Here is a 22,322-nt window from a genome sequence, read left to right on the forward strand (position 1 = left end):
AAATGTGAATGTATCTCAATTTTTTTGCGAATAAATGGCGAATTCGCAAAAATTCTTTTTAAAATATTGGGGGGTGGGGGATTTTTTTTTGTTTTTTGGGGGGTTGGGGGACGGGGGTGTCCCAACCCCCCCAAGAAAATAGCTTAAAACCACCACAGGACAGACATCATTCTACTTTGTATTATAGATTGATATGAAAGATCTCGATGACGACTGGACTGATTAATAAACAATTAGTAGAAAGTTAAGTTATGGTAAAGAAAGAATTTAACTTCTTTGACAGGAGGGAGTTAAAGGCTTCTTATACCAATAACGAAATTAATGCAAAGAAAATCACGAAACCTATACATGTTTTTTCAGCTGTCGTTGACGACCTTTCATCTGCCCCCCAAATATTATTTTAGATTTATTTCGCGTAACAATTGTTGGTTATGCCTTATACCTAAGTTAAAGGGGATTGACCATCTAAACCAAACCCCCATTAATTTTTATTTTCATAGATGAATGTGAAAGGGAGTCCCCAATATATCTTGGGGTGAACCCAAGGCAGAAATATACTAAAGGGTAAAAAGATAAATAGTAAATAGATATTTGCACTTAAGCAATGCAGCATTCATTATATACACTATATATCAATATAACAGGACTTTTTAGGGATAGGAATATGAACTTTACATTGTACACCCCTATTCACCATAAACAAAATTACCTCTTTTGTAGATAAATATAAATGATACACGAATTTTGAACAATGAAGAAACAGCGTAAATTGCCGCCAAAAAATTACTTCATTAAATACAAGTGACCAATGGTAGGCCAGTATAAATTGTAATTTATCAATGGTTCAATAAAGATTTGTACATTACAACCCAAAAAATGACACTTAATAAAAGTCATAGAAGTAAACAAACAACCAACGAATAAAAGACCTTATATATACAACTTTAATTTAAGTCCAATCTCCCCTCCCTGCCTCTTTGTCATTATGTAAAATGTTGCATGAATGGATACAGAATACGTGGATATATTAAAAAGGGGTAAATTTTCGTCAATTTAGTTTGCTACAATGGTCCTTATTAATTAATCAGTTCGTCCATCCAGTAGAAGGAGAGGAAATGTGAAAAAGGGGGTTAATGGGGAATATTGTATTATAGCCAGCTGTAGTATCACTTGATTAGAGTATATGGAAATCTGGTTCAACTTCCAAGTAATAATATATCGATTGTTACATGGGAAAAAATATTACTGAAAAACTATTTACTAATCTGCAAACGTGCAAACAACACAACATTTTTTTTGTCGCACAAGTCAATAATCTAGGTCAGACTGCTGCTATGTCAGATGCGCTACAATAATAGTAAGATAAGGTGGAATGTATTGATCCAAAATAGGCGAAACTTATCATTATGACAAAGGTCATACAATCAAAGGGTTGGTTGTCTGCAATAGTTGAGAGTTGGGATAATAGTGCCATGGAAAATGGAAATTAAGTCGAACTCAGAGTCCCTCCCCCAATATTTGAAACAAATTGATACAGTGCGAAGCGGGAGGGGGGGGGGGTGAAGTTGTATGTTTGTTTTTATATTCAAGTCATGTGAGGTTAGGTTATAAAAATAAGGTGGGGGTGGGCAGGAACTTAGTACTCGCTAGACATTTTGAGAGAAAGCCCCAAATAACACATCTAACTCTAAATCTTTTAAAAAAAAATATTTTTATGTTGTTGTTAGTGACATAAATGTTCAAATTTTATCAATATATCTTGTTTCGATTTTCAAATATTTTGTTTAAATACAACTTTTTTTCTGTAACGTTTGAATACAACTTATGTGCTCATTTTTAGTGTTTCTCATCCATTATGCTTAACGAGTACATTACTATTACTATTAATATTTCTATGTATAGTATTGGACTTGGTGCTGGGTATATAGATAGATAGATAGATAGCTGCTATTTCTATTAATATTTCTATGTATAGTATTGGACTTGGTGCTGGGTATATAGATAGATAGATAGATAGCTGCTATTTCTATTAATATTTCTATGTATAGTATTGGACTTGGTGCTTGGTATATAGATAGATAGATAGATAGCTGCTATTTCTATTAATATTTCTATGTATAGTATTGGACTTGGTGCTGGGTATATAGATAGATAGATAGATAGCTGCTATTTCTATTAATATTTCTATGTATGGTATTGGTCTTGATGCTGGGTATATAGATAGATAGATAGATAGCTGCTATTTCTATTAATATTTCTATGTATAGTATTGGACTTGGTGCTTGGTATATAGATAGATAGATAGATAGCTGCTATTTCTATTAATATTTCTATGTATAGTATTGGACTTGGTGCTGGGTATATAGATAGATAGATAGATAGCTGCTATTTCTATTAATATTTATATGTATAGTATTGGACTTGGTGCTTGGTATATAGATAGATAGATAGATAGCTGCTATTTCTATTAATATTTCTATGTATAGTATTGGACTTGGTGCTGGGTATATAGATAGATAGATAGATAGCTGCTATTTCTATTAATATTTCTATGTATAGTATTGGACTTGGTGCTGGGTATATAGATAGATAGATAGATAGCTGCTATTTCTATTAATATTTCTATGTATAGTATTGGACTTGGTGCTTGGTATATAGATAGATAGATAGATAGCTGCTATTTCTATTAATATTTCTATGTATAGTATTGGACTTGGTGCTGGGTATATAGATAGATAGATAGATAGCTGCTATTTCTATTAATATTTCTATGTATGGTATTGGTCTTGATGCTGGGTATATAGATAGATAGATAGATAGCTGCTATTTCTATTAATATTTCTATGTATAGTATTGGACTTGGTGCTTGGTATATAGATAGATAGATAGATAGCTGCTATTTCTATTAATATTTCTATGTATAGTATTGGACTTGGTGCTGGGTATATAGATAGATAGATAGATAGCTGCTATTTCTATTAATATTTATATGTATAGTATTGGACTTGGTGCTTGGTATATAGATAGATAGATAGATAGCTGCTATTTCTATTAATATTTCTATGTATAGTATTGGACTTGGTGCTGGGTATATAGATAGATAGATAGATAGCTGCTATTTCTATTAATATTTCTATGTATGGTATTGGTCTTGATGCTGGGTATATAGATAGATAGATAGCTGCTATTTCTATTAATATTTCTATGTATAGTATTGGACTTGGTGCTTGGTATATAGATAGATAGATAGATAGCTGCTATTTCTATTAATATTTCTATGTATAGTATTGGACTTGGTGCTGGGTATATAGATAGATAGATAGATAGCTGCTATTTCTATTAATATTTCTATGTATAGTATTGGACTTGGTGCTTGGTATATAGATAGATAGATAGATAGCTGCTATTTCTATTAATATTTCTATGTATAGTATTGGACTTGGTGCTGGGTATATAGATAGATAGATAGATATCTGCTATTACTATTAATATTTCTATGTATAGTATTGGACTTGGTGCTTGGTATATAGATAGATAGATAGATATCTGCTATTACTATTAATATTTCTATGTATAGTATTGGACTTGGTGCTGGGTATATAGATAGATAGATTTACATTTATATGTATGGTTTTGAATGTATAGATAGATTGCAGCATAAGCTTGGACTAGTTAAACTTGGAATAAGATATATAGTAATTTAAATAAAAGTAACTTATTAAGTGTATATAAATCAACAGTATATAACACATCTATTGGAAATATAAGTTTAGCACTGCACTATGTAAACTAGGAAGATTTATCCGTACAACAGAGTGATCTTAAGGAATAAACAATAAATTTATGTACATACACAATTACCAACTCATTACCATGCACTGTTAGGACTTTTCAGAAAAAGATCGTGCAATCAAAGAGTTGGTTGTATGATAGGTGTTACCTTACTTAATATCATGGGCGATTTAGCGCCTTACACTTTAATTAAAAAATTGTATAGAATGTTCAAGGTAACCAGGGATCGGAAGCCGCGCGTAAGCCGCGTGTAAGCCTCAGTGAAATCTTCATTTTATCACTATAAAATTCAGTTGGATGTATAAAACTGCTCTTTAGCAGACAATCCTTCTTTCTGAAATTTTTTTTTTATGCTCACAAGCAGGTTTAAAACTGAGGCTTATGCGCGGCTGAGGCGCGGCTTCCGAACCCTGAAGGTAACGGAGAGGACTTGTATCCGAAGCGTCACCAAGCCCCCTAGAGGTCAAGTCTGCTAATGACATTCATTACACGATTACAATTACATTTCTACTTAGGTATTTAGAGGATGTAAAAAGACAGAATATACATCCTACTACTTTGCTACTAAGATGGTTGTTAGTCGCCATGAATATTGAATAAACCTAAACATATTTTCTCTATTCAAGCGATAAAAGATAAATACTTATTGTCATTAATTGGATATTTTCTTTATTAATTATTTTTACCCAGAAATGCAAATGATATATTCATTATATTAATGGAATATACATTCTATAAGAATTCTTTATTTTAGGCTAACCTTAATGTAATTATGAGAAGCAAAATTAAACTTATGTAAATTTAAGATGTTGGTTAAAAATTTTAGCCATTTCTAGTATGTTCCATTTAACTAATATTTAATAAAAGTACTAAATGCTTTGGAGCCAACGAATGAAAGGAAATGTTAATAAAATTTTGGTAACATTATCATCATATTCAATCTAAAGCCCACTTCGTTTCTGTTTACCTGAAGATAATTTTTTCATCTATTATATATTGTATAGTTTAGAATAATTGAAAAAATGTAAGGATTTTGAGTTATGTTGTCTATGGTGGCTGCCCACTGTGTCAGTATCGGCGGCGGCTGCTAGTTGTCGTTAATTTAAAAGTTTGGAATTAGTTGAAATCTTTATTTTTGTTGCAGGTTTTAATTCCCCCTATCTTAGCTTAGATATACTTTTTAGTAGCAAAGCTACTTTATACATCATTTTGCCTTTTTGTCGGTTCGTTAGAAAAATACGATTTTCTTGATAGACGGCTATTTTTCTGTAAATATTCTCTATACCAATGTGCACCCAGTATATAATTAAAACAAAATATGAAACAGTTACATTTTTATTTATGATCACTCAACATCTGCTCCAAATTAGGTTTTATCTGATTCTAGATAGCCCTGCAGGGTTAGGATAATCCTGGTATCTATCATACATATAACTATCCATCTATCCATCTATTTATTTAGCTATCTAACTATCTATCTGTCTATGTACCTCTTTAAAAAAAACCTTATCTATCAATATGTCTGTATTTGTAGATAGAGGATTCCTGGGCTTAAAATTTTTATCTATTTGACACTCTCTGTGTGATGTGGGGTGATTAGATGCACTTTTTTCTGCACACTTTAATTTCATACATCAATCTATCTGGTGTTTTAACCAGGGCTCGGCAGCTGTGCGACAGCCACCTGTAGACCTCTTGAAAATAGTATTAAACCATGCCAATTTTTAGATGTAAAAATTATCTAGGACCTATATGAAGCTTTCCAAAAATGAAGAACTTAATCAGTTCAATAGTTGTTGAAATATTAAGCCGTAGAAAAAAACTTATATCATAGGATATTTATTTATTCAAAATGATTTTTTTGTATTTAATCAATTTCTAACATCAATATATCTAGATTTGAACTATTTAATAAGATAGATATATCATAGATATTTTCATAATTAATTATAAATTTCTTAAACAATCTTTTTAGACTATTTATATATATCTTTTTTATATAAATTTCTATTAAATGCATTTTTTATAAGTAATTTACTAGTAATTTATTTATATTTCTTGTCGAAATTATAAGCTCTATTCTTTTTTTCTACGCTTATAATTTGTGTATCTAATTATTTCTAATCATTAAATTAAGCTAGTGTAATCCATTTTTATTGTCTGTCAGTTGGTCCATATAGATTTTCTCGGCTGCTATTTAAAATAGCCGGCTGATGTATTTGGAAAAGATACCCCTTACTAAAGAGCATCCAGAGCTGGATCTTTAAAAGCGTAGCCGTTGCCGTAGTCGTGGTCAGAGTTACAGCCACCAACCTAATAGCGATCTTTAAATCATATTAACCACGCGTTGCCGTGGCCACAAAAAAAAATGCGATCTTTAAATCATATTGGCAACGCATGGTCGTAGTCGTAGCGTGGTTAACCACACTAAAAGTGACCACAGTCCGTTAGTGTGGCTAAAGCGACTACGACTACAACTACAGCCATGACTACGGCCACGGCTACAGCCACGCCAACGGCTACACATTTAAAGATCCAGCTCAGCATACAACTTACTTGGTCCGTAGGTCTGACAGTCATGCTACGAAAGTCATATTTGGTTTTAAGATTATTTGTAGTTCGCTACTTAGATGGATCTTGTCATGCTTGTAAATTTATCAATTATTGTTATTATTTATTGTGATAAAGGAGCTTATTGTTGAACAAACTTTCTTTTATGTAATTTAATATGTAAACCTATTTATAAAAGTTAGTGTGCTCCATACCAGGGATCTTAAGGGATAGGACAATGGACAAGGAATTGATATGCATAACCAATGATGATAATCAGATTACCCCTGCTAAAGATTTAAATATTGGGAGAAAAGTTGGAACACTATTCATAATGAATCCGACTAATCAAAATTCAATAAAATTAATCAAAGTTTTTAGCCAACAAATAAGTTATAAAACCTTGGGTACCAGTGTAATTTACAGTCCAATGTACCCTCCTTCCCTGGCTGCATGCAGTGTGTATTCTAATTTGTATAAAAGTTGTTGCCTTTTTAAATATATGCACAAAAATAAGCCAGGAAGGGTAAAGGAAGAATAGAGAATAGATAATCTAAAAAAATTATAATTGTTTCAAAGATATATAAATTATATTTCTATCTTTACATAAAAGTAACTGGATCTGTGTCTATCTGTACCGAAAGATCTTGCTTACCGCTGCACAGAAATGGTTCTCCTTTACAATGTAGCGCATAGGTCCTGGGAAGGTTTATAACTATTTAAATAACGTTCTTTAGATAACGGACCGAGATTTAAACCTATCACCTTCCCGACGACGAGCGGATGCGCTACGTGTTGAGCTACGGTCGCGGGTTAAAAACATATTGTTTTTTTTTAATTAAAAATAAAAAGAGGGGGGGGGGGGTAGTTGTTCTGTGTTTTAACTTTACACTTGTTTTATTTTCATAGTTAAAAATTCCGCTCAACGGTAGACTGATAAGACTTAAGACTGATTAACTCTATAAATATTACCTCTATTGCAGTTGCCTACGTCACAACTAAACTTCTATTTTTTAAGCATCAGATGCAACAAATTCAGAATTGTCGGATGCTGCATTTGGGTTCTTTTCAAATATTCTTTGCAACGTAACTGCTCTATAATTATGATGCTCAGTTAACCCACACGTAAAACATCTCGGCCCAAACAGCGCATCAAACTAAAGATATTAGTGATTGAATACCAATTTAAGTTTTTGCAATAAAAAGCTAATATTAAAATTTTTTTAATGATCCGTAGTCGCAAAGTAACAAAGTTGAACGTTTGTTGTTAGATTTATACACTATTATCCCGTTTTAAACTTTTTAATGCTGCAAAATTAGGAAGATTTGTAGAATGAAGAAAGAATGAATAGGTATATAGAATTATGTTTTTTAAAGGGAGTGTATAAAAAGAATTGAAATTAATATACTTTGAATTAACAAGGCCCAATATTAGAAGTCGTTTAACATGGAACAAAGCCGGCATCAGGCAGCTATATGTTTAGAAAAATAAGGATGATAATATCCAAAATGCGAAGATCATTAAAAAAAAAAAGTCAAGAAAACTGAAAGAGGGACATCAACTTTAATACTGAAATAATGATATTTATATCAAATAAAAAAACTTTATATTAAAGATGTTTAAAATGGTAGCTGGACAAAGTGTCTCAAAAATCAGCCATGTGACGCCACAAAAATGAGTGAGATGAGAGGAGAAATGGGAAAAAAACACCTAAAAAGGAGATAGATAATCCCTCATTTTTATGACGTCACAAGGCTGATGTCTTGAGACACTTTGTCCAGCTACTTAAATGAACATATGTTCATGTAAAGTTTAAAATCTATAAGACAATTTTACCATGTTCAAATTAAATATTGGAGCTGTCTTTCACGGACTGACCTATTCTAAATATGGAAAAGCTTTGCTTTTATCAAAGGCCTGGGGGATGCATAATAGTGGCTTTTTGTGATATCTATCTATCCCAAAACCATCTGTCTTGAATAGAGGATACAAAATTAATATAAATGCACATAATATGCTCTGAGGTTTTCTTTTATAAATATTATTATGTTTTTTTTTAAATTTCAGGAAAGCTTTGTATATTACAACTTTAGGTGGTTCTAGACTATTTCTGCTCCCCTTTCCCCTTTAATCATTAGAAGCTAAGGCCGATTCTGCCTGAAATAAATCAATCTGAATTATGTCTCATGTAAAATATGATTTCTGTATACTAAATAACTTGGACAGTTATAAGCGAAGCAGGGATCTTAAGGGATAAGATAATAGATGATTATGTAAAACACCAATGTTGATAAACAATATAACCCGTTCTGTAAATTAAAGTTGTTAGTTGAGAAGTTTCGACACTACAAGTTTATAACCAACCAATCTCAATTTAAGTAAAGTACACACTTTTTTGCCAACGATTAAGATAACGTGGTTATAAAACCTAACTTGGGGTATTGGTTTGTGGTCAAATGTCCCCTCCCTAAAATAAGGTTCTCTGTAAAATTGCATATATGCCTGGTTAACTTGAAGGCGACTATAATTCACCATTCTTTATATAATAACGTTCAGTCAATGTGATTAGTTTTAAGATTTGAAGAGCATTGAAATCATATAATATTATTTAGGATTTTTTATCTGATGCTAAAGATATTATAAATTTGTTGTCTGATTTGGTTATACTTTTTAGTTAGGCAAAAATCTAGGTGTGGTTTTAAACTATTTTCTTGTGGCCTTCCCCGCCCTTACCTGTATGGTAGGGATGTAACAAAAATAAAAATTTTTAAAGTATGAAGCTTAAAAAAACTCATACAACATTTCCGCAAGTGGCCGGTTGAGCACTGATAACCACTCCACCCCCCATATCTTGTTTTTGGAATAAATCAAAAACAAAGGGGTCTACCTAGTACCCAATATAACCTTACCTAACCTGTATTAAAATAATAAAAAAACGAAAAACTAACCCCCCTTATTATCTCTTACTTTCAAACAATTTTAAAATAAGAGAGTGTAGAGGGCTGTATGTGCTGAAGAGGGTATTTTGTGTAAAATCTCCCAGTTAATTGATACCAAGGTATCTGCGGTTTTGAAAGAAAGCAAATCTAAAAAGATTTCTTTTACAACTCGTGTAAAAAAGTGCACCTCAAGGCCAGAAAATGTCTAGTTTTTTTTATTCACATGAGATTAAGGAATACTGAAGGCAACAAAAAAAATATCAGGGAAGGAGGGTATATTGGACTGTTAATTTCTCTTGGTACCCACAGTTTTATGTCTATGTTATCGACTACGTTGACTTAGGGAACTATAACTGAATTGTGATTGTTTGGTTCCAAAGTACTAATGTCCAAACTGTCCAACAATATAAATTAGTGTGCAACAGAAGTAATTGTGTTTGTCATCATTTGGTATGAACTTCAATTTAACTCCATTGTCGTATCCTTTAAGATCCCTGATCGAATAAACATAGATAATTATTTGTAAATATTTGTAAAAATAAAGTGTCTGTCAGTCCCTGTGTTTTGTATTTTTATCTATAGGCCAAACTTGTGGTTTTGGGATCATATTTTTTTTGGACTGATTTTAGCAAAAGAGGATTGTTACTTAAATCAATCACTAGTTGATTCGCCCCTAAGGTCAGAGAGGGACAAAAAAAATAGCTTAAAACCCCCCCAAGACTTGAACTGACAATAAAATAGGATAAAAACATCACAAGACAATTGTTAATATTATTTAAGATAGAGAACCTAATCGGTGCAGTAGTTATTAAGATCTTACGCTTCAGACAGAAAAACCCACACTACTTTAATTAATAGGAAAGAATAACCAATGACAATAAAATAAATACTCTTCAGGAAAATTATATAATTTGGAATTTTTTTCACGACCAAAGCTAACCCTTTAATTCTTGTATTTTATCCATATCCATAACCTTTCCAAGAGTTTCATCTTTTTAGTATTATTGTTATTTCTATACTTGTACAAACTTTCTTTTTTGCCCTTGAAAACTGCAAAATTCATTTAAAATTGGTTGGTTATGAAATTAAATATCATTAACGAAAAACTTCATAAGATAATATTTTTATATATCGATATTTAATATCATTATGTTTAAAAAGTGTATTCATCTATTGCTTATATGAACCTAACAGATCTGTGTGTGTCTTTGTGTAAAGATCTTGCTAACCACTTGACCGATATGGTTCTCCTCACAGTGGTGCTTTTCCTGGGAAGGTTACAACTATTTAAGGGCAGGTTACCAGCAGCCTCTCATATCGCCCCTAGAAAAAAATTTGAAATACGAAATAGGTTCGGTTGAGTCCTCTCCAGCCCCCACCTCAAGTGCCCCTAGAGGCCTCTGAAGGGAGAATCCGCGAGTAAGAAAATAAATTACAAATGATTTTATAAAAAATGCAGATTTTTACAAAATACTTTAGAAGATTTTTTATGTCATATATGATTCTAATAATTAATGTGTACATTCTTGGTATTTCCTATATCCGACCTAATTAAATCTTGTTAATATGTTTGATGTAAACTAAAGGAAGCTTGCTGCTTGCTTCTATCATATTAATTTATTAATATTATGTTATACATACAATGTAATTAAAACATTTTCAAACCAATAGTTAATTGTAAGAGTTTTATATATATATCATGAACACACTTATTTTTAGTAGCGAAGCTACTCTATAATTCACTTTGTCCGTCCGTCAGTCAGTCAGTCAGTCCGTCAGTCCGTAACGCTATGGGGGAAATGGGATTTACTCAGCTCCTAAAAAAGATAGAATGCTGAGATTTTTGGACAACATTCCTATCATTAAGGAGCACAATTAACTATAAAACATCATTTTTAGCAGGTGTTAGGCTATTTTTATATTTTTCACATTTTTCTCCATATCTTCAGTGTTTATGGTCCGATTTTTAAAATTTTTTCAGTTATAGATATCAAAATTAAATTTCCCATCGTTTAAAGAAAACACCCATAAAGCCCGGCTGTCTTTTTAGCTGGTTTTAGGCTATTTTTATATTTTTCACATTTTTCTCCATATCTTCAGTGTTTATGGTCCGATTTTCAAAATTTTTTCAGTTATAGATATCAAAATTAAATTTTCCGTCTTTTAAAGAAAACAACCATGACGGCCAGACTGCCTTTTTAGCAGGTTTTAGGCTGTTTTTTTTTTATATATTTAACATTTTTCTCCATATCTTCAGTGTTTATAGTCCGATTTTCAAAATTTTTCAGTTATAGATATCAAAATTAAATTTCCCGTCTTTTAAACAAAATGACCATGACGGCCAGACTGCCTTTTTAGCAGGTTTTATGCTATTTTTATATATTTAACACTTTTTTCCATATCTTCAGTGTATATGGTCCGATTTTCCAAATTTTCTAAGTTAAGGATTTAAAAATTAAATTTTTTGGCGTTTTAATAAAACAACCATGACGGCCAGACTGCCTTTTATCAGGTTTTTGGCTATTTTTATATGTTTTACATATTTCCCCATATCTTTGTTTATTTTGATGCAATTTTCAAACTTTTATGGGATATCTGTATCAAAATGATTTTTCCCATTGTTATGAGCATTTTTAATATAATTTACTTTGACCATTGTCATCATGCAAAATAAAACAAGGTTTCATGTTTATTTTATCCAATAAATCTATTCTTGATTTTAGTAAAAATTTTTAATCTACCTGTACGTATTCCAATCGACGATTTTTTGTGCTTCGCTACTTATGGATGTTGTCATCCTTGTTTTTTTTATCAATATTCCAAACCCTTAATTCAAAGTTAAATATGAAGAAAAAATGTAAACATTTTACCACTAAATTTATGAGTTTTAATGGACAATATAAACACAGAATTCAGGCTAATTATACATTATATTAAAAGAATTATTAAACTTTTTAATTTATATTAAAGGAGGAAAAATTGGGGTGTTCATTACACTAGTCCCCAAAGCTGTATAATAACGTTTTCTTACTCGTTAACTTACCAACTTAAAGAACTTTTATGGAATTTTGATTGATTGGTTCATTAAGTAGAGTGTCCAAACGTTTCAACCATAAATTGTAATGTACAGAAAATGTAATTTTGTGTTTCATCATTGGGGATGTAAATTAATTTTTTGTCCTTTGTTTTAATTCTTTAGATTTCTTTAGAGTGTCATTAATAATATTAGATGTTAGATTTGTCACATATGAACTCTGTACAATTTAAATAGAAAATGCCTTGGCCAAGACAAACATTAAAGAGCTTAATTAAAATATGTAAATAATTCACAATCTCATTCAAGAAATATACAATTCTAAATCTGATAACTAGATTTAGAGTCAGAACAAAGTGTATAATTCCTTTCTGTCCTGCCAACCATAATTTTATCCCATCGAAGAGTTAATAGTTATTTCTCGCATCGTGTTATAAACAGCTTTCCGAGGATTAGAATGTAATTGTACAATTATAAGATTAAAAGCAGTTTTTTAGCCCCAAGATGCCGAAGGCACGGGATAAAATGACTGGTTTTAATCTTATAATTGCATATTTTTATATTTCCAGAAAATACGATATAATACGATGCTAGACATGTTTTTTTTGGTATGGATGAGAACCAGTTCTAATCCACCGGGTATTAATCGGTTTCGAATGAATACGAGAATTAATATTAGTTATTATCTATGTAGGGAATAAAAAATATAACATAATTTAAACTCCTTAAATGTTAAACTTATCTAATTTTATAATTCTAAGTGAAAAATTTGATACCCTCAAAATTTTGCTGCAACAGCATGTCCTGAACATTTGTAAGGGAAGTAATATGACAGTATTCTCATACCATTGATATACAACTATACAGAGAGAGAGGGGACAATGGGCTGTTTATTACAGTAGTCCCCAAAGGTTTAAAATAATGTTTTCTTATTCGTTGGCCTAACAACTTTGGGGATTTTTACTTTATTGGTTGGCTTACTATGTTAAGGGTTCAGAAGTTTCAACCTCTAATTTCAATCTACGGAAAGGGTAATTTTGTGTGTCATCATTAGGGATATATTTCAATTTATCGGCCATTGTCTTTTCCCTTTATATCCCTGACAACTATCAGCGTACAGAGATAGAGCTGGTATTGTGTAGCTGGAGTGAAATGAAGGAAGAGGTATTAGCATATCAATATAGACAAACCACCCTACACACACTCCATACATATACACAACCATAATAAGAAATACTTGCAGAAATAGTTTCAGCAAGGATCTTAAGGGATAATACGATGGATTATAAATAGGTCTTTTTCCCCTTTTGATAATAATCAAAATTAACTCCTTCAATAGTCTAACTTATTGTTGAAAAAGTTTGGACACTCTTGGTTTGAAAGCAACCAGTGAAACCAACAAATAACAAGATAAAGTGGTGATGCAACTTTGGGTACCAGTATAATTTACAGTCCAATGTTCCCTACCTCCCTGAGTTTTATGGATATATTCACAGAAAAGCATCTGAGCTGATTTAATTATATGCTTCCTTAATATTGTATACATTTATGCAATTTGGAAAAAAATGAAAAAGATAAGTTTTTCAGTTAATAATTTTATCATCTGATCCCCTTCTGAACTGACCAAATTTCCAAAAGGTGATTGCATCCCAAAACTAATAATTCTTCTAACCATATAGGGATCTCAGACTCATGCAAACATTTATCAAATCTTTTTTGCTTTAGCTTGATAAAATAAGCTATTTGAAAATGGTATTGTCATTTTAATTATCTTACTATGCTAATTTAGAATGAATGCTATTTTATTTTGAAATGTAAAATTATTTTGAAAAAAAACATGTATATCATTGGAAAATATAATACACTGTACATTATCTGTATAACATTACAAAAAGATCTTATACTATTACCCCCTGTGTCTCAGACATTATAGATCATAGACAAAATATACATTTATACAGTTTAAATTACACTTCATTAATTTTTTTTTCTTAAAATCAAACTATTTGACAAATTTCTTTGTCAATAAATACATTGTTAGTAAATAATTTAATCAATTTCAAATCTTCTTATTTTCAGAGGATATCCAATTTTCTATATATGTTTATTAATCTATGTTCTGAGAAATAATATTGTGTATTGTATCATCCCTTCTCCATAATTGTATTATGCTAAATAGATTCTGGACAAAACACAATACATTACTATGATGAAACAAACACTTAGATTCATACCAAGGACTCACAACAAATAGAAACAAAAATTAGATGATCTCAAATTCAGCTATTCAATAAAAAGGCTACCTAGAAGTAAATTAAACTTCTAAACCAATTGGGGTTTTATGCTTTAAGAAACATTAGATATATCTTTAATAATATAAACCAAAAAGAAATTTAGTTTTTAAGAAATTATGCACATAAAAATCTTCTAAATTGTTAAAAAGTTTCCACACATATTTTGGTTTATGGTTGAGCAAAATATACAGCAGACAATTCTTAAGATTATCCAATAAGAAACTCTCCATACAATATATAATAATAAAACATGGTATGCACTGAATGTGATCTTTTACTGCATCAATACATATAGTGTCTTTGTTTCTATCTATTTTCTATCTGAACATCTATCTATCTAACTATCTATCCATGTCTACCTTTGTTATACTATCTATTAAAATACTGCACTGACCTTAATATAAAAAAAGAAAATTTTACACTGGTATTAAATTTGATCCATATACCTATTTTACCTATTTTGTAAGATTTAACACATTGAGGTTAATTTTTGTCAAAGAAAAAATTCTTTTGCTAAAATTGTTTTTTTTACATGAATTCACAGTTGTTTAATAAATTCTTAACTTTTTGTTACACATAAATACTATTTGTTAATTTCTTTGCTGATTGGAATAAACCCTTAGAATTTTTGTATGCAGAAAAGATGTAAGATTTTTATATGTGCACAGATCAAACTAAAAATATTTTATCTATCCATCTGTTTATCTATCTATCTATATATCAATGCAGATAAATCTAAAGGTTTTTATGCAAGTGCAGATCAAACAAAAATATTTCTAATGGAATTTTAAGAATTTTGGTTCTTTTACATTGAAGAGTTTTAAGAATTTTTTACATTTTCTTATCTATCCATTTTTTTCAATTATTCTGTATATTTCATTACCATTATATAATTCAACAAACATTGATTAATCAATCCTTATATAAAAGTAATAGGATTTCTGTGTGTCTGTACCGAAGGATCTTGCTAAACACTAAACCAGTATGGTTCTTCTTTAAAACTTCTCATAGATCCTGGGAAGGTTTATAACCATTCCACGATATATCGCCACTAGAAACAATTTCCACCCAATCTTTTTTAAAAACTTTTTGAAATTAATAAAATAAAAAATGGGCGGCTGATCGATTTTCCCTCCCCCCCCACCTCAAAAAAATAGTACCTCCACTAATTTTAATTTTTACTTCTTTTTTGAAACCAAAATAAAAATTGAGAGAGTGGGCCAAATTCAAGTCCCACAACCACAAGTGCCTCTGGAGGCCTCTATGCGCGATGTAGCTGCTTGTTTATAAGAAACTTTATCTACTAATCTATATCTATCTATATATTTGTAATGATGGTGTAAGTAAATGTGTTGCTTTGTTTATATCTAAACTATATTGGACATGGGCCAATCTTCGTCTTTTAGTTTATTACAACTGTCTGTTGTTCTATCTAAGTATTTATACAAGCAGCCTGAGGGGGGAAGGGAAGGGTGGTGGGTTGGCCCTACACTTTTATTCTAAAATGACAAATATGTTTTTGAAATGGGGTGATTTTTCCCTTTACCTACATAAAATTCCCCTTTAAAAAGGAGCCATATCGGTCCAGCGGTTAGCAGGATCTTAAGTTACGTCTGACAGACATACATCAAGTTACATTTATTTAAGGATAATAAACATATTCAAGGATCTAAAGGGATAAATTCATGTAGTCTGATAAAATATACAGTCAATTCTGTAGATTAAAATTTCAGTGAAAAAGTCCAATTAATATAAAGTTTTACAAATCATGAAAGATCATGCTATAACTATTGTGAATTTAATTTCTAATCCAATGTCCCCCTGATTATATTTTAGTATATTATATAGCGGTTTCGTCCCAAGAGTTAATAAGAAGTCCCTTCTATACAGAATCGTTCTTAAAGCTATAGAGATATTAGCCAAAAAAAATTAATGTCATATCTTTTATGCCAAAATTAAGCCCAGGATAAAAAAAACTTCTCCAAATTAAGGTAAAATCTACAAAGTTAAGTCTCATATATTTGTCCAAAGATCCATTGTAGCGACTAAAAACCTTTTTATTATCTCTCACATGAATACAAATCTACAAAAAATAAAAAGAAAAGAAAATCTTTTTTTTTATATAAAGACGCATTGTTATCAGGGATGGTTGGGGGATATTAGATTTCACTGGTACCCAAACACGTTCTTTATTCAATGGCGTAAAAACTTTGGGGACTTTATTTGATCTTGATTAGATATGTGCAAAAAACTATAATAACTGAAGTGTCAATTTTGCTGATCATTATTGGGGGTTTATTCAAACTTATCAAATGTCTTATCCCTTAAAATCCCTGCATTGTTATTATATATACAATATATTGTCTCATTGTATTAGATCAATTAACAAATGGATAAATCCAAAAAAATGACTTATATTTATTGTCTATAATTGGTTATTTATTGCTTTTAAATCTTAATAGTAAATTCAAAGCTATCAAAATGTCTAAAAAATTACAATTGTAATAGGAAGCAATTTTTACAAGTTAGATATATTTTTTTTGAAATTACAAAATAACAGTTCAGAATCAGAATTTAGATACTCCTTTAGTATATAATTACTTTTGTTTAATATTTATATTTTTGTGAATAAATAACATATTGACATATCCAGTATCAATCTAACTGAACGAATGTATGAATACAGGGATAGGCAACTAGACGGTAAATATATCTCCCTTACACAAAATCAAAGTGGGACAATTGAATAGAAATTGAAAGTCAATCCACTTAAATTTCAGTTTGTAAAGAAAAAGGAAAAAATATTATTCTCGAAATATTTATAAATATTCCATGTCCCTATATGTAAGAAACTTTACTGAAATGGAGAATCATATCGCTCCTTCATCCTTGATTATCGAGATCTTAAGCTACATACAGAATAAAAGGATTTACTTATCCCTGTATCTATGTAGTCAGGATTAGACAATGAGTAGCTCTAGGGTACACTTTTTATACAATTTTATATTACATTAACCTATCCCTACATCTATGTAGCCAGGATTAGACAATGAGCATCTCTTGGGTACACTTTTATACAATTTATATTACATGAACCTATCCCTAAATCTATGTAGTCAGTATTAGACAATGAGTAGATCTAGGGTACACTTTTTATACAATTTTATATTACATTAACCTATCCCTACATCTATGTAGTCAGGATTAGACAATGAGTAGCTTTAGGGTACACAATTTTATATAAAGGGAAAGGCAGATATTAATTTTAACCTAAGCAGAATATTCTTATGTAAGTAAGAGAATAACTACAATGTGCGTGATTTTTCTGTTTGAACCGCTCTGGACCGACATGGTTCGCCTTTCACAGTAAAACTTCTTATAGTTCTAGGGAAGATTTATAACTATTCTTTTTTGTAATCTGAAAAAACTTATTATGATCCTAGAAAAAAAGATAGATTTTTTATGCCTAATAATTTTTCTTACACATAATCAATCGTGATAAACTAAATTACTTATGAATATTAAATGCATATAAAGATATGCGTTTTAGTTTACATTATGCGTTATTAAGTTTACATAAGCATAAAATTTTCTTATGAAGAGGCCTCCAAATCAAAATATATACCCCCCAACCCAAAAAAAGTTAAGAGGGGATAAATTATCATTTTAAGTATTTTAATGCCTATGGCATCTAAGGCTCTGTGTTCAAAAGGAGGGGGGGAGCTAGGGTGGGGATTGAAGGGTTATAGTCAGAAATAGCACATAAAAAACAAAGTAGCCTTAAACCAACTCGGGACCAATGTGAAGCTTCCCTCATATAGAGAGTTTAATTGGTTAAGTAGTTATTAAAATCCTAAGGTTCAAGCAAAAAAACGTATTCCTTAATGAAAGTAACATTATGCCTGTCCGTTTGTTTTTCAGTCTGTCTGTAACGAAAGATCTCGCTAGACCTATAGGGTTCTTCTATACAGTGAAGTCTTGGGAAGGTTTATAACTATATTTGGGTAGGATACCACCCTCCCAAAAAATCCCCTATTTTTACTTTTCTTTTTAAACTAAAGTTGAACTAGTGTCTGTATAGGCTTCTAGGGGCGTATCCGCGAGTACTTACATAAAAAAGATGGTTATTGATCTATATGGACACTTGTTTGTTTATTACTTCTTTCATATTGATTTTTTAAGTAAGGGGAAATTATTACTTATCTGATCTTTATGACTACAATGGAGATTATAACGTTGACTGACAAATAAATTTATGATAAAATAAGACACCTAACGATTTGTAGAACCTGTTTACAAAACTTTGAGTACTAGTTTAATATACAATCCAACGATTCCTGTAACAATAAGATACGAACTTGGAAAACCAGCAAAAACTTAAAATTGACAATTGAGATTCAGCGTATAATTAGGCATATTTTCATAGAATTTTTATTTTATTTTATGATAAAACAATTCATAGATCTTCTATCAAAACATATGTAAAATGTAGATAGATAAATAGATGGATTTTTCTAATAGATAGATAGATAGATAGATATATCAATAGATCAGATATATAAGGTTTTATTTACATATTTATATATATATATAACTAGATTAAATAATTGTTTATTAGACTAACAAGCCGGCCATATGTTATGTTGGCCCTTGCCTTATTAATCCCTTTACTAAGTAATTTAGTCTTAACTTAGATTTACATTGAAGGGAATATTTACAAAATATGAAGTATCTTATATATTCTTATTCTTCAATTGCAACTAGTTTTATGACGATACTTGTACAGGTTATTGAATTTTTCTTTTAAAATAATCTTACTTAGAGTTTTAATTATGTTACAGGATCTATTGCGGCCCTGCACTAAGAGTCCTTGTAGGAAATGTGTGTAAGTGTGTAGAGGGGGGAGGGGGTTTTTAGTCGATGCGTCCACCTACTTTCATTTTTTTATTTTAAAATAAGTATAAATATATTTCAGGTAAGGGTTCGGGGGCGATTTATCTTGGGAGGTTAGAGGAATCTCTTCCACACCATACATCTAAAAAATATGGATTATCATTTTCTTGACTTGACCTATAAGAAGCTTCACTGCAGAGGAAAATCATATCCCGAGGACAGCTACACAGACACACAAACAGACATCCAGTTACTTTTTATATGAGGAAGTAATTTCTTTGTAATTATCTTTTCTCCACATATATTATTAGTATATAGTTATTCATATCTTTATGTTTGATATTATTGTTATTGTAATGAGATATATTCCAATCTACATCTGCTAATATCAAGTGAAAATATGATATAACGAAAAATATTTAGGCTAAATATAACATAAAAGTTTTTTGTTTTACTGAAAAAAGGCTTTGTACTATGTTACTGCCTCCTTTCCTGTAACTCTTTTAAAATAACCACTAGAGGCGAAAATAAGTGTCAACACTGGTTTTTTAATAAGTTTATTTATACCAGCGGCTGCGCTTCGAGTACCTATATTCAAAGGGATTTGGAAGGGCAGAAAAAGTTTAAAACCATACTCAGACCTATTTATAAAATCCAGGGATAAGGGATGGGAAACGTAAGAAAAAATTATTCCAGGCCTATTTTCCAACTAGGCTTAAAAATCTAGTTTCGGGATGACGCAGTAGTTAGATTTGAAAACTATGAACAATGATGAAATAGCTATTATATGAATGCAAAGAAAAAAAGTATAGAATAGAATTCAGGTAGTTGATTCCACCTAGCATAAAATATAATAAAAACTTTTCAAAGAACCAATATGTTAGTGGGTTTAAGTAGAATCCCGTTAAGATGGTCATTACTTCGCCACCCCCCCCCCCCCCCCCATTAAAAAAAAAGTTTTTTTTTGAGATGGTTAAATCTGATTTATTTTCAAACATTTTAAGGGGGGATCTACTTCACCCCAAAATTTGTATATAGAAATAAACACCGCTTTAGCCCCCCAGCTTTAATAAATAAATTAAGTAGAATTGAATAAGTACATGGGTAACATTCTATCAACTAATTGTTCCATAGCATACATATAAATTAAGAATTTAAAAAAAAATAATTTTACGTTAAAAATTAACAGAAAAGTTTAATTAAGTGTGCAATAATTTTTACCAAAATTAATGAAATTTTTTTTTAACAAAACACAGTACACTTTATTTACATATTGAACTAGTTTTGTATTTGTAATCATTTAGGTGGGTTATCAATTCCACATGAAATATAACTTTTAAATTGTCTAAAGACATGAGTTCTTCACATTGTTCTGAAGTATAAAATTTTGGATCAAGTCAAGCTGAGTATGCCAATAGCCTGTTTTGGCACACGCTACTTGACTTGGGGGAATATTGGCATACTCTACTTGACTAGGGGGAATATTGGAACATTCTGCTTTACTTGGCGTTACATTGGCATACTCTGCTTTACTTGTCAAGATATGCTTCTTCTAAAATTTTAAAATAATTTATGTATGTTGTATATTAGCGGCTCCACCCACGCCCCCACCCTCGATGTCTCTAGGGGCATTTGAGGGAAGGAGAGAGCTGAAAATCTCCTTCACATTAAAGTTTTAAAAAGAAAAACTTTTGTAACAAAATCATGGTATTTTGAAGGACCAATAAGAAGCTTCATTAAAAGAAGAACCATAACAGTCCATTGATTAGTGAGATCTTTTATTTTAAAATTTTAATGGTTTTAGGCTAATTTTCGTAACTTTCCTACTTTCCTAGATGCTAGGGACGCAACTGCTAGTTTATATATTTTACGTACGTAAAGTAGTAAATTTGTAGGTTGAATTATTATAATATAAATCGGAAAATATGTTAAATTCATCTTTTTTTATTTTTTTTGTCATGCTGCTTTGTTTCATAAACTATTGGCATACTATGCTTTACTTGATAAAATATTGGCATACTATGTTTTACTTGGGGGAATATTGGCATACTCTACTTGACTAGGGGGGATATTGGCACGCTCTGTTTTACTTGTTGCCATTGGCACACTCAGCTTGACTTGATCCAAAATTTTGAATCCTACGCAGTCTTCAAAAAACGATCTCTCTGTTTATGTTTTGCTATATGGACATTTATTAATGTGTAGATTTAATAATAAGTTGATGTGATTGAACATCATATATATTGTAGTCATTCTGATAGCAGAAAATTTCCATTGTTTTCATTCTAATAGCAGAAATTTATGTTTGCTTGAATTAATTTAGCCAATTAGGAACTGGGGGAAGCGTTGGTTATTAATTAATTGGTTAATGCTAAAAGCAAGTTTCAGGCTATTGGATATTAGCCTACAGCCAATAATGAACTGGCGAAAATGAGTTGATTTTATAGGCAAAAAAGAAAAGTTGCCCCATCACTTTAAAAAGGAGGCTGAGACCTAATTTTCGGTCAGGTTTCCCATCCCTTATCCCTGATAAAATCAAATAGCCTTAAACCAACTCAGCACCTACATATAACATGCTTTACTGTAAAGGAGAACTAAATCAGTTCAGATGTTAGACAAAAGTGGCTTACTACTTCATATAATAGGATGTATTTGTGCAATAATAATAACATAACTTCCTATTATAATAATCTGGCAACGCTCCTTATGGTGCGATTCATCGTAATTTCAAAATGGCTTTTGATAGGTTATTTTAGGTCAGGTTAGGTTATATTGGGTTAGGTGATTGTCCCGCAGGGTTAGGCAATTGGCCCCACAGG

Source organism: Acartia tonsa, chromosome 3 (assembly GCF_053477335.1).
Source record: "Acartia tonsa isolate MP-2025a chromosome 3, ASM5347733v1, whole genome shotgun sequence".
NCBI classification, from domain to species: domain Eukaryota; kingdom Metazoa; phylum Arthropoda; class Copepoda; order Calanoida; family Acartiidae; genus Acartia; species Acartia tonsa.